The sequence below is a fragment of the Falco naumanni genome, chromosome 15, assembly GCF_017639655.2.
Source record: "Falco naumanni isolate bFalNau1 chromosome 15, bFalNau1.pat, whole genome shotgun sequence".
Lineage (NCBI taxonomy): Eukaryota > Metazoa > Chordata > Aves > Falconiformes > Falconidae > Falco > Falco naumanni.
Window position 1 is genome coordinate 4535614 of NC_054068.1, and position 13103 is coordinate 4548716.

The following is a 13103-nucleotide window of genomic DNA, read 5'->3' on the forward strand; positions in this document are numbered from 1 at the left end:
TGTTAGCAGCCATCCTGCTGAGCAGAGAGAGCAGGATCTACCCACGCTCCAGACCAGGGATACATTTTCCCTGCTACATTTATTCTTGCAAGTGCATTCACTTAAGAGGCACAAAGAATTGTAGCTTTGCCCTCTGAACTTTGACTCCAGCCTCCCACATTAATGGAGATCATGGATAGAAATATAACCATTTTTATTCACCATTATGTAATTTCTCTTTCTCTCTCATTTATTTTGGCATTGACAAAAACTGAGGAGAGGCTGCTGTATTACTCTTATTTGGCTCAGTTTCAGGAGAAACCTAGTCAATTGAGGGTTCTGTGCTAAAGACAGCTGGTCTGCCCTGCTCGAGGGATTTCAAAATAGCCTACCAGTCTTTGCATGGGTCTGTGCTCCGCTTCTCAGACTCCAAGGCCATATTCCAATTACTCCTTCACAAGGGCTGATTTAAGAATGAGGATAGGCATGCAGAAAAGTTGTATTTTTTAGCTTGTAGCTAAAATCAGCAAGTCTGATGTTGGTCTTCTGCTTTCTGGCTATGTGGCAGAGTACCTTGGCCCAAGAAATATCAAGTATTTCCTGCTAGCGTGGCTAACAGGCTGTTCTGTACAAGGCAGGGAATAAAGGGGACTGGGTTCAAGCAGGAATACAGGAGAGAAAGAAGATGACAAGGTTACCAGTTCAGCTGAATTCTATCAGCTTTACCTATCCCCTGTAGCGTAAGCTACAACATAAAGCCAGAACACCCAAAGTCCAGGGCTGCGAGCAACAACTAGTTATGCTACATGCTGCTGCTCTCTGTTGGCTGTCGCCTGCTGCATACTACTCGCTTTCACGGTGCAACTCCTCCTTTTTTTGGTTGAACTGGTATTTCATATAACTTTTTCAGTATCTGTACCTTGAGATGGAGAAAGAGTATAGCTGTAGGACAGGACTGAAATAATGAAAGATCCATCAGAATTTACTGGGCAGCATCTAAGTATCTAAGAGTTTATGAGGGACTGGTGACTTTCATGTGTCTAGGGAAGCTGCATAAAACCAAAACTTTGTTGAAGATACCACCCGTTTGAGAAATGGGAATTCATCCACTTCTCAATCTGCTGGAGCAGTCGCTTTGATGCTGCTTTCAGTAAATAGGCAGGAAGAGAGAAAGAGAAACTCTGGGAGTGATGTGCTGTCAGAGGCTGAGAGCCAACATTCCATGCTTTATTGCTTAGATTGCTGTTTGCAAAAGTTTGGTCCAAATAACTTTAGTTATATGAATAGACAAATTAATGAAGCCTGCTTTTCCATGTATTTGGGTCTATGGTTCATTGATCTAGAAGACCTTTAAACAGACCTTTTTTTTTTAAAAAAAAAAACAAACAAACAGACCAACCAACCAACCATGCATTGTGGCCATGCCCCTGAATCAGACATGAAAGCCCACATGGCATAAATTCTTGGTGTGCTTTAAATGGTACTGTCAAGGTTTCCCTGTCATTGGAGTTGAGAGCAGCCTTAAGAGTGGATGATGTGGTGTCCGATAAAAGTCTGGCTCACAGGGCAGGCTTTTTCCCCGGTAGATAAGCTACACAACCTCTCTCTTCTCTATGTGCTTCCTCTTTTCATAAAGCTTGCAGGAATTTTGTGTCTTTGAGACCTGTCCCCTATCAAATGTGAAACTTGATGAACAAGCTTAAAAGTGGTTTGGTGGAAGAAAGACAAAGATATCCACACACTCATGTATTTTATTGCCTGAATAGGACACCAGGCTACAATCTATAAATCATAAAAAAAGCTACCCTAAATTTTGCAAGTTAGTCTTTGTCACAAGGGGAAAAAGGGATAATTTGTTTATTCTCTGGATAATGTTTCAGACATCATTATTCTTGGAACCCTGTAGTTTGCCATATCAAGTGAAGCATCAGTTTCTAGACACCCTGCTGACCACACAAGGAAGAATGCCAAGTCCTTCCCAAAACCCAGGACCTTCACAGAGCAAACAGATGTGCTGCCTGCAGTGCTGAGCCACCGAGTATAAAGGTTGAATCAGTTTCTAGGAAATTAACATTATTTAGCCTTTACCAGAGAAATCCTACCCCTGCTACTTTTCTCGTAGCCTCTGTTTCATTTGAATATATTCCCCAGTGTCACATCTAATTTTTGTATCTGTAAAGAATCCACTGCGGAGGATCAAACAGCAGAATCTGAAAAAGCAAGCGTATGAGCATGGGTGATATGGCACAGAAGTGCAGTCTCCTTACTCCGTTGGCTACTGATCTGAGCACAACAAAGAAAATCGCTTTCAAAATACAATAACAATGACTGTCTGAAGCCTATTCAAACCAATGCAGGACAAACCTCAGAAGGGTCTGAGGTTCTGTTTGGCTCAGATAAGATTCAAAAAGCATCCAACTGTTTTGATGATTATCGGAAACTCTTGTATCTGCCGGACTGGGCTAGAAAACTTGTAAGAAGCTCCCAGCTTTCTTATAGGATTTTTGCTACTACCTGCTTTGGGCCAGATGTGCCTGTGGAAAGGCCTCAGTAGTAAAGATGTGTGGTATGCTAGAAAGAACTAAAATGGACAGAAGTGTTTGGTCTCCAGGGGATGTGGCCCTTCATTTTCTGATTCCAGCTGGGAAGAGGTGATAGAGAAGTATATAGAAAGGAGGAACAGCCATTGCTTTTTTAGATCTCAGTAGTGGCAATAAAATGTCCACTCTTACTTCTCATTGCAAGACTTTTCATCTTTGTGGGCCAGTTGTATCCCTCGGGCAGACCAGAGCAGAGAGTTTGCTCTCCTCCTGCCATCTCTATCATTTTAGGTGGAACAAAACACAGATCCTGGCTAGCACTCTTAAAAATACTGTAGTGTAAATATGTGGTGTTGATGTAATTGTTTTCTGTTTCTTCCATTGAATCTGGTCATCTTCATGCTGACTCCTTCTGTGCTGATCCCGCCTTTTTGCTGTTTGCCACCACGCTATTCCCAAGTATCATACGAAGGAATTGACAAGTAGTAAAGAAGTTTGTTAGAAAGGAACATCCTTTTAAGAAAGTACACAAAAATATTCTTATCTCATCCTGAACATTCTGAATGTTGTGCAGTATTTGTCTTCAGGTGTTAGACATATGTGTATTCTCGAGACAGCGAGAAAGTATTCCGCAATGAAAATGTAAACATTTGAAAGTAGCATCCATCTTTCAAAGCTTTTCTGTTCACTGAATTCCAAGACACTTCTTTCATTAGTTGGGTTTGTTAGATTAGCTTAGTGAAATTAGATCCTTGAGGAAAAAAGGAAAACAGTGAGTTGTCTCTACTGTGTTTCACACTGCATCTCTGTGCTTTGTAACACAGTTCTGATAACTGGATTATCTTTGTCTTGTATGTAGCACGTCACGTATGTCGCAATGTATTTTACAGCTAGCTTAAGGCTACCATGGTAAGTCCTGGCCTTCTGCTGTACAACTTGGGGGAAAGACCTGTCCAAATGTCTCATGCCGCTCTCTCTGAAGTTAATAACCAAACTCCCCTAGGAATCTTGGTGTTACAATGTGAAACCGAAAGGTATACCCATATGTGTCCTACTCTGAATCGTAACAGATCTTTGTTCCTTATTTCTGAAAGATCCACAGATCCGAGTTGTGGATCCACAGGTGGTGAGCATGTTCTATTAAAACAAATGCACATAAACGGGGTGTAAGTTTGCAAGCTCTCTTTGGTTGTCATCAGTTTAAAATTTTCAATTTCTTTTTGTAAAGAAAAGATTGTAAGGCTGTTAAGCATCTTTAGCTTTAAAGTAATAAATTATATTTCTTCTGGTTTTATTCTTTCTAAATCTGAAGGGGCCTTGGCCACAGCTTTATCCTTTGTTTCCCACAAGACCAACTGATTAAGTCAGTTGTAAGGGTTCAGAGATAAAATGCCAGTTCTAGGTAAAAAGTGAATGACTTGGGTAGGAGGATTCCCACATTAATGTTTTTCTATCACTATTTGAATGTATTTTGAGTACATGAATTTCAATATATTACTCTCTTTGGTGATCTGCAATAATATATTGCATTTTTAAAATAAGCTTTTTTTTTTTTAAGTTATATGCTTGGTTCAGAGCAGTGGCTGAATTAATTCTTAATATTACCAGGGTTACAGCATCATCTTTATTTGAATACCAAGGGAAAACCTCAGGGTTATTCTTTTTATATACAAAAAATATCTCTAGGGATAACATTTGCCAGTGGTTTCCATGTTATCTGTGTTACTTTAAACAACTTTTGTGCAAAAGGATATGTTGCTATATCTCCAATTGTGTACCACAGTCACTCCTGATGGACTTTTATTCCTTATTACTTCTATTGTCTGCACTGCATTACTGGAAGATGACAACACATCTGGTCTTCACTCTGTTAAATTCTGGACAAACATGTGATGAGTGACTTGGGAACATTGCAGTGTAAAAGTGATAAGAAGAGGTAGATTAAGAAATAGCAAGGCTAAGGTGAACCATGGTAACATGAATGGACAAGTACTTGTGATAATTACATTTTTAACATTGCTAATGGTAAATCTGACTTTTTTTGTTTTGTTTTTTTTAGCAGCTGTAACTTTTACAGATGTTCTTGTTACAACTATGCCATCTTCAAAAATTCAGTTAGGGATTTTTTTGCTAGCTTGCTCACAAGGACTATTTGTTGGGGTTTTTTTTATTTGTAGCTCTGCAACACATCAACTTGGACTGAAATTAACTGCCAAGAAATAAAAATTCTAATTTAGATTCTTAATTACCTGCCTTCAGGTATGCTCATGGATCATCAGAGACTAAGGAAAATCTGCAATGATTGTATAATAATTTTGGACTGGCAATACATTAAACAAATGTCTTCAGCCACAGAGGTTTGCTGAAGCAGTTACCTTGGGGACAGCTCCACAAGCTGCCACACATGTCTGTAACCTGAAAGGCACCGGAATTGTTGCAGATCTATGGGCAAGAACAGCTCTGCGCCTGCATAAGAATTTAGTCAAGGAGTGACTCTAGTCGTGATGCTTGAATGAAGAAGTGCTTTGTAGGTTTTGTTTTGTTAGTGCAGAAGAGAAGCATTTTATAACTAGCACGTCACCATGTTCAGTTATATCAACCCACTAACTAGTTATGCCCGTTCATAGGTCTGGTGATAGGCAGGTAAAATTCTACACTGCTGTCCCTCAAGGGAAAGCAAGCTATATAATCAGCCTGTCATTTGGGAGAAAAATCCTGCTATTTTTGTCCATGCTGATAGCCACCTTATCTTTAATTAGAAAATTTATGTTGATAATAATCTGGAAGCTTTTTGTTTCACCAAGAGAAAGATAGCACCATCTACTCAGACATTATTCCATTTAGTTAAGCACACTAGTTCGGTACACATTGTACAGATTATCTTTAATTTTGGTGGCAAACTTCTGTTTTGTGATATATTTAATTTACATGGTAATTTTAGTAATTAATTTTCAGCAATCCAGCAAAATCGTTGAATTAAGAGGATCCTAAACCTATTGCTGCAAGCTAGCTGGTAACACTAGTCATCTGGCAACAAGCACAAATAGTGTGAGAGAAAGCGCTGCACCAGTGATAGAGGCAGCTGAAAAAGGGTCATTTCTACAGACTAGTGAATTCTCTTTTTGTTTTCCTAAGAACCGGGAAGATATAGTGCATGATGTTGGGTGAAAGATTTAGATCTATTTTATGTCTTTTCAGATTTAGCAAAACATTTCATTGAGATACTAGTTGTTGTTGTTGTTGTTGTTTGCTTTATCAAGAGAAATATTTTTTTTTTTCTTTTTCTTCACCCCCTTCCACTCTTCCCCCTCCTCCTTCTTTTCTCTTCCTTTTTTTCCTCTTTTCCTCCTCCCTCCTTCTTTATTTTCCTCCTCCTTCTTTTCCTCTAGCATGAACTCATTAACCAGAATATCTCTGCTTCTGCACTACTATGGTTTGTGCTGGGTTGAGTAAGAGTAGCTGAACAGTAAAAGGTTGGGGTGCAGGTTTGCTTTGCTGATAAATGAAGCTATGGTGAGGGTGAGTTACTTGTACCTTACATCCCCTGCAAGTGCTAAGTTATAAGGGATAATCAGTGAAGATGTTCCTGTTGCATAACTGCTGTATGGCACTTCACGAAACTGCAGTAGGCTACACAGGATTTTTTCACTGATTTGATGAAGTACCTTTTAAAACAAGACAGCTGATTAAACCGTGTCATTTAAGTGAGAATGGATAGTGAGGGTCCAAGGTTTAGGATATACTATTAGATGGTGATTAAATATAATCCAGCCTTGTAGCCCAACCAAGAGTGAGGCAGCACTGAGGAGATAATGCTCACAAGGGCAGATTTCCTCCCAGTCTCTACAGAAAGCTGGTATCAGTGTGCCAAGCGGGCTACCCATCATGCTGAACAGAACTGCCTGCTTTTGCTCCCACTCAGCTGTAAGGTAACTATATGATGTCTGATTGAATTGTTGTTGGGGTGGGTGAGCTTAGTTTGGCATGGAAGAGGAGCAGAGTGAGGTGGCATTTTGTGCAATGACAATATGCATGCCTCTAATCTTTGTTCAGCTGTTGTCTTTGCTAAAACTCTCTAGGACTGGAATTAGTGTACTGGGAAGCTGCTTATGATGAGGCTTCCTGACCTTGCTGCAATACAGTAATTGTATAGAATAATATTTTACTTGCAAATGCTTCCTCATTGAATCCCTTGGCTAAGTTTAAATTAAGCCACTGTTCGGTGTGAATGAGGATGACAGAATTTAACCATCAGAGTAAAAAATTCTGCCACAATTTAAATTGTACTCCCTACCACTTTCCCACTTTTCTGCAGGAAAATGAAGCTTCCCTTATTGCCAAGAATAGCATGCTCTGAGATAATCCAGCTGAAGCATGTAATGTATGAGTCAGCCCGAGTTTCCCTTTGAACCACAATGTTCATTAAAGTCTACAAAGTGGTGTTGAGTTTCAAACACAACCCAAGCAATGAAAAGGGCAAAACTCTTCAGATTTGCTGAGTTCTACTTTGAATTTTGGGTGCATCTGTAGGGCTTTGGGTATAGGAAACTAGGCAAAGACCAAGGTTACCAGGTTAACATGAATGAATTCTTTAATAAGATGCCCTTAGAGAAGTAATCTTAAAGACACATCACCTAATTTAAGAGTTTATCCAAAGGCTATTGGAGTTGATTGGAGTTTTTTTCCATTGACTTTAGCAGGCTGAAGTGTCCAAGTGTCACAGTTTAATCTGAAAATACATTTCAGTGAAGCAAGCCATGTTTGCTATTACATGCCAAGTAGCTTTTTGCCTTGTTGATATAATGAAATATCCAATTTGAACAACAGTTTAGTTTAATTGAGCAGTTATCTGATAATCTGCACATGCTTAATGGGGTAAATGTGTGAGGCAGGTGCAAAAATAACCCTTCAGTAAATTAAACTAATACAACAGTCAATGAACTAATAAGGTGCAATGGGAGTTACATTTCAATTAAAAATCTATGAGGATATAAGCAACTTAGGAAAGTTGTTTGTTAGTTTTGCTTGCTTTCAGTGGATGGAAGAATCAATCAAAGGCTCCTTAAACACATGACTGAGTTGGAAATGACAGCCAAAAATATGTTTTAATGAAGATATAACAGTTTCTCTTCCAACTGCATTTGGCAGTGCTACTTATTAACAACCTGCCTGGCGTCACTTATGTTCCACATAGAGTGACTTGGATTTTCTCATAACACTTTATGAAAGGACCAACTTTAGTAGAGAATGACCAACATACATCTCAATTCCTACAGGCATAGTAGAGGCTACCTGTGTGTCTGAGAAAACCATTAGGTTTATAGACTTTAAGAATGAATAACTCCTGATATGCTTGCAATAAGCGAAGGGGATTGATCTTTAGTGGTTTTCCAGATATGCTGAGAGTTATTCAGCAATTTGAAACTCCAGGGGCTGCAGCTGAAGAGGCCAAGAACAGATTTGATTGCCAGCCTTGCAGAGGTCCAGTGAATATATAGATCATTTGTAAGAGCAGCATGTTACAAATGGGCTATTTGAAGAGAAGCAAAGCAATAGGGAGAAGATGTACCAAAGGGAGTGCCATCGGCAGGACTTCTGTGAGCCTGAACCAACGTTTTCTGAAGGTTCTGAGACTTTCTTGTTAATGTAATGACTATAGAACCAGATGTCATCTCTTTCATGACAGCCTAACAAGGCTTTAATGAATTGTAATTGCACCTCTTGAATTGCAATTACAACATAAACTTAACCACCAATGTCTACGTCCTTCTGCATCTTTCCCAGCAACAACCCAGGTGAGGTAGAATTTCTCTTGGGCTTTTTGTTCTCCCTATTTTGTAAAATGGAGGGAGGGGTGGGGGCTGGGGAATTATTCTGTTTTGTTAAATTCTGTGATGTGTTGTTGTATGTGCTAAAACAGCACAGAGAGCGAAGGGATCCTGATTCAGCCCAGAGCTCTAACAAACAGTCAATAGAATTAAAGGCTAACTAAACAAAATTAGCTACAATATACCCCCTGCTCATATGGAAGGCCTTACTGAAAGAGAGGAATGGCCTAGTAGTATCTTAGAACTGAGATTACTGATTGTGATTGCTCTGGTGTTTTGCTAGGGAACAGATCCCCAAACAGTAGTAAAATGTTATTCCTGTCTGGTTTCATCATCTTGGTATGCCTTGAGGTATCTAACCTGTAAGTTTCAGTTACGGTTTTGTCCCCAAAATGAAGTAAAGTTAATCTTTTACAGGGATTCTAATGAGGCTTTCCACAAAAAGGTTACAAATAGTCTTCTAAAACATCAAAATGATAGGGGTAGCATTCTTTACTAAAGTAATTACCAATCACAGGATTAATGAGTTTGAAATTTGCTGTTATTTTGTTAACCTGAATGCTTATATGTGTCAGTTGATATAGGATTATTCTTGAGAGGTGGACCTGTAATTTAGGCTATCACATTCTTTCTATCAGGAGGAAATTATTTGTCATACTCAATGTGTCAAAATATTTGGAAAGTTGCCCAGAACAGGAGTTAACCAAACACCATACAACATTAGTTTTAATGTAAATTCCATTAGTGGATCTATAAATTACACAGTGGTTGTATTTCCCATATCTCTACTGGTTTATCCCAAGGACCTTGTCAGCATGAAGATTGTGTTTTGATGATGCAGTAGACAAACCATACAGAGACATGCAAAAGTTATGCTTTAGAAGAGGGATCAGACTTTAGGCTGCAAATGGTTCCTATCCGATGTTCTGCATAAGCCTATCTCCAAACCCACTGAAATGAAAAGAAAAACCTTCTGTTTACTTTAGTAGCCATTGAATCCATATAATTTACTAAAAATAACTCGAATCCTTACCTTCTCTGAAATCCATGGCAAAACTCCCAAAGTCTTCATCATGGCTATTGTTTTAGACTCTGTTTTTGATGGGGTTTTTTTTCAGCTTGCATATAGATACAAATTCAAGAACGTATTTGAATTGAGAATGAGAAGTTCATGCAGCCCTCAACATCTCATGGCATGTGCTGTCCTGTTTAAAGATTCAGTGTTGCATTGCACTGCAATATTTTTACAAATGCAAATATTTTTCTTAGCAATTTTTTAATGTCACATGGGCGTTTGCATTGTTATGGTCAGGATCAGCATTTGGTCTTTCTTAATATGCTCGTGACAAAAATAGAGTTTAAAATATTGACCTGTTTTGACATTGTCATTGTGGAAAAGTATTTTGGAGATACCTGCAAGTAGTCTATGAAAATGGGTGTTTCAGCGGGGGCATAATTCTCTTTGATGAAGTGCTTTTTTTAAAGCAAAGACATTATCTGTATTGCAACCTTGTATGCATTGGAGTTTTGCATAATTTCTAGCAATCTCAGTGTCTGTGTTCTTATCCATTACATATTCCACTGGTTAATTTATGAAGTGTGAGGAATAAAGCTGGTTAAAAATAAATTTACTTTGGTGATACTTAATCTTTTTCCACAATACGTGCTGTAATTAACATATTAATCTGTAACAAATGCTAAAAGTTTTTTCCTAATCGCTTTGCCATACATTTCACTTGACATTTCAGTTATATTTCACTGGCTTGCCCTATGAGCATAAAGCAATAAAAAAAATTCAATGAAATCAGACATTCATACTAAGAATCTGATTTTTGTATAAGATTAATTTGATTTTTGTGAAAAGACTCTGTAGCTGGGAAGACTATGACTTGAACAAAAATACCATTTGCTAAATGCCAAGCGGAGGGAATAGAATAAGAACTTGAAAATGATTATGTAACATTTTAGATATACTGAGATAGCTCAGAGTGTAAGTTAAGTGAAAAGCATTACAGAGGCACATTAAATTGCATCTTTATGGGGAATAAAAAGCCTACAAATCACAAAACCTGCTACACTCTGGAAATGAACGTATAAATATGCTGGCATCATACCGTGCGGGGGGTCAAATCCCTCTCTCAGCACAACCGCCCTACTCGGTTTAACTTTGCAAATAGTTTGAAGAACTTTAATGAGATTGAGTGATTTGTATTCTTACAATGATGGCTATATGTGGGATTTTACTTTTTCTTTTCAGTGTTGGGAATTAAATATGGCAGTACTGAGCTTAATCTGTAAGAGTTATAGAAGCAAGGTGATTACAAAAATGCTTCATTTAGTTTCATCAGTGTTTGTGTTGTATCAGCTCTTCTTTCTAATGGCTGAGAGCATTTTGGTAGACATATTATTATAGTTATTTTATTGTTTGTATTGGAGTAGCAGCTTAATGTGCTAGTTATGGACAGTGTTCCACAGTGATAGACATAGCAACGTAAGAGTATAAGTTGGGCCCTGCCTCAAGTTGTTTATAATCTACTATAAAACAGCAGTAGGAAACCTTATGATAGAGTACTAAGGTGGTACTTATGGCACACCATTCAATGTGCCATACCTAACTAAGCAAACTAATCAATCCATTTATCTATTTTGAATAATTTTCCCCAAAGCGTCCCTAATGGGTGTTTCAATTACTGAAAAAGGGAAAACTTTCTTTTCCTGGGATTACAGGAGAAGCGTTTTGTTAAATAGGAGCAACTGAGAGTTAAGGTGCCAAATCCCCTGTTATTGCTTCTGCAGGAAAGAAAGCCCCAAACTCTCATTCTCAAAATTACTGTTCACCTGTGGTCACATCCTGGCAGCCAGCAATTATGTTTTCATCAGTAAATGATCTATAAGTGAAAGTTGCGATCTTGGGCTGGAGGACTAGGGGTATATAGGCAGAGATTATGGTTTCAGATCCTGTCAGAGCATTGACCTTGAAAGTAAAAATTACAGCACAACATGATTTCGTTCTGTATGTGGCCCCCTCTGTTATCCTTTCCTGAATTTCTCCTGCCTACTCAACTTCTTTTCACATTGTATTTGTGCGTTTGAATTTTCTTTCCAAAATAAAGCCATTTGCATTTGTCTTTTTAACAAATTTGATAAACTTTGGAGTATTTTGTGATTTTTTTTTTTAATTGGCTCACTGATAATCTTCGTTTTCAAAGTGCTTTTTAGTTACCTGTCTAACTTTGCATCATTTTTATAGTGGATGCACAGACAAGCCCTCTATGCCCCGCTTAACATATTACTGATCTTGGAGCAGATTTATCTGGCTAATGTCCTCCCTCCTCACAGTAACTGAATGCTGGATGGGAAAATGCACATGGTCTGTCCATGGCCCACCATAAGAGTTTGGTGCTCTACACATTCCCCTGGAGCACTCTTCCCTGAACAGCTCCATTTGTGGGTGCCTGGTGAAGGTAGTACCCTGATGCCAGGCAGTGGCACGTCCAGGTGTACATCAAGCAGCAGAAACCCTTCAACAACAGCTTCAATAATCTATGCTGCTCTTTAGGAATTATTAATCAAAACCTTACTAAATGTAAGATGTGTGACAACTGCTGCTTTATCCGTTAGGCAAGTTGTCTTGCCAGAGATGGAAACCAAACAATTTGACGTAATAGATTCTTGAAAATTGCCAGCCATTTCTTGTCACTTATTTATTCTCCAGGCACTGACAAATTAATTCTCTAATAATTTGCTCTAGTATTTTTCTGGGCACTGAAGTTAAACTAGCATGTCTCTGTCTGTATCTTCCTTTTCACCTCTCTGTGAAGTTAGGTATGATATTTGCCCTTCTTATTCTCTGGGGCCTCCCCTCTGCTTTGAAAGCAAGCCTGCTTGTGGGAACTGAGTTAATCATTCCATTTTGGCTTAGAGTTACTGACTGGCATTTGATTCAGCAGTTCTCTGATATTAGCGTTTGAGAGCATACAGAAGAAACTGCTTGCTCTCTTTTCCTAGTTAGTATTCAAGGAATGACTGAGGCAGAATAGACAGAGATGTCCAGGCTTAGCAGGATTATAATTAAAGGAGAACAAAGAAACTGAGAACAAAGGTGAAAAATAGAAGGGAGGGGTGAGAAAGAAAGAAAGAAAGAAAAGACCAGAAGTGTCAAAGAGTAATAAGAAGTGGGTCTCTTGATTCAAATCACTGATATGTTTTTAGGTCATTTGTAGCTTAAAGTCTTACTGTCTCTCCCTCTTTTTTGTCTTGATCAGAAAAAGGAAGTTTTACTGCATGAAGTTGCTAAAACAAATACTGACATTGGGATTTCCTTCTGCCAGGACATCAAGGTATGTTGCATATGGCTGTATGTGTATATTTTTATTTATAAATAAATATGTAGATATATACACTCACCAGAATTGATAGTTGCTTATGAGAATGCTAAGCCTCCAACCTATGCAGAAATAGATATTACTTGGGATACTGGCTGTAGCTAATGGCACTGACTGCACATAAGATCCCAGTGTTCCTGAATTGTGGTTTAGTTGCTGAAAGAAAAATTCATTACAGCTTAGCACTGGACAGCTGGTACAACCCTTCTTTGGCAGTGTGTTTTACAAATCACCTCTAATATTCTGGCTGGAAGGTGGCTGCCAATGTATTCGGCATCAGACCAGAGACCAGAAAAAGCTGGGTTTTTAAGTCCTCGTCTCTTATGTAATGTAACACTCTGTGATAAGTGATTTGGCTCTCTGGGCTTCAG

General features: G+C 38.5%; 1 long non-coding RNA gene across 2 annotated transcripts in view; it reads left to right on the forward strand.

Annotated features, from left to right (window-relative positions):
• Positions 1-13103, forward strand: part of LOC121097740 — a 150756-nt gene that overhangs the window by 124513 nt on the left and 13140 nt on the right. For both annotated transcript variants that reach the window (XR_005831069.1, XR_005831068.1), the window contains one exon: positions 12613-12687. This is a non-coding gene — a long non-coding RNA (uncharacterized LOC121097740). The remainder of the gene's footprint in view (positions 1-12612; positions 12688-13103) is intronic.